Genomic DNA, 1,455 nt, shown 5'->3' on the forward strand with positions numbered 1-1,455 from the left:
GAGGGATGTGGACAACATGGAGAGGGTCCAGAGGAGGCCACTCGCATGGTCAGGGGGCAGCAGGGCAGGTCCTACGAGGAGAGGCTACGGGACCTGAACCTGTTTAGCCTTCAAGAGAGAAGGCTGAGGGGGATCTAATGGCCTGTTATAAACTAGTCAGAGGGGACCAGCAGGCATTGGAGGAGTCCCTGTTCCCTCGAGCACCGCCAGGAGTGACCAGGAATAATGATCACAAGCTGGCAGAGGGGAGATTCAGATTAGACATCAGGAGGCGCCACTTCACGGTCAGGGCGGCTCAGGTCTGGAACCAACTTCCAAGAGAAGTGGTGCTGGTTCCTACCCTGGGGGTTTTTAAGAGGAGGCTGGATGAACACCTTACTGGGGTCATTTGACCCCAGTGCTCTTCCTGCCATGGCAGGGGGTCGGACTAGATGATCTGCTCAGGTCCCTTCCGACCCTAGAAACTATGAAACCCTGGCACGACCCAAGACCTAACACCCAAATCTGCTACAGATAAAGCAGGGAGACCAGAGTGGCCAACGTCCTGCTTCTGTAAAGGTTGTTAATATACACCCAGGAGATCCCAGGTAGATCCTGCTACAAAGGAAGACAACCCTCACAGCCCCCCATACCAATCTGACTATGGGATAACATTTCTTCCTGACCCCAAACAGGGCATCAGTGTGACCCTGAGCGGAGGGGCAAGACCCCCTAGCCAGGGACCTCTGGGTTTAAGTCCCGGCAGGAGCACTGGCATGGCGCAGTGCCCATTCCCAGCCTGGGCTGCAGCCAAAACCCAGCGGCACGGCACACACTCAGAGTCACACGGCAACGGGCTGTGGCTGTAGCCCAGAGCGGTGCCCTGGCTCCCCGGGACCACCTGCCCCTGTGAAGCCAGGGGGGCAGACAGGGCTGTGCGGTCCAGGGGGCTGAGCACACGGCATCCAGCCCGTGACTCCTCAGCACCACTGTCAGCCAGACCCACCATGTCCGGGGCCAACTTCCAGCCTTGCAGAAATAGGAAGGAAAGGGGCAGTGGGGACGGGACATGGCTGAGAGGTAAAAAGCGGGTAGAGTCAATCCATAAGGATAAATGAGGCAAGTTAACACCTCTGCATCTCTCAGCACTGGCCTCTCCCCTATCCCTTTCCCCCACAGAAGAGCTTTGCTTTCTGCCAGTCCCTTGCTAGCCTGCCCCCTGCGAAACCTCATGCCTACCCGGACGAGTTAGCCTCAAAGGTGCCACCCTGCCCTGCTCCTGCTTAGCTTCAGCCTAATGCAGGGAACTACCTCTTGCGAGACTAGCAGAGATCCCAGTGGCAGGGCTTGCTGAAAGCCTCTGGTACCACAAGATGGCATCAAATCTCTCTCGTTGCAAGTAGACGGACCGCAAACACAGCTGGTGCTTGAAGGCAGGGCTCCGATAGGAGACCCGGTCGGCTGGAGCTCTCGGGA

Source organism: Gavialis gangeticus, unplaced genomic scaffold (assembly GCF_001723915.1).
Source record: "Gavialis gangeticus isolate Ggan-Ray unplaced genomic scaffold, GavGan_comp1, whole genome shotgun sequence".
In the NCBI taxonomy this organism is placed as follows: domain Eukaryota; kingdom Metazoa; phylum Chordata; order Crocodylia; family Gavialidae; genus Gavialis; species Gavialis gangeticus.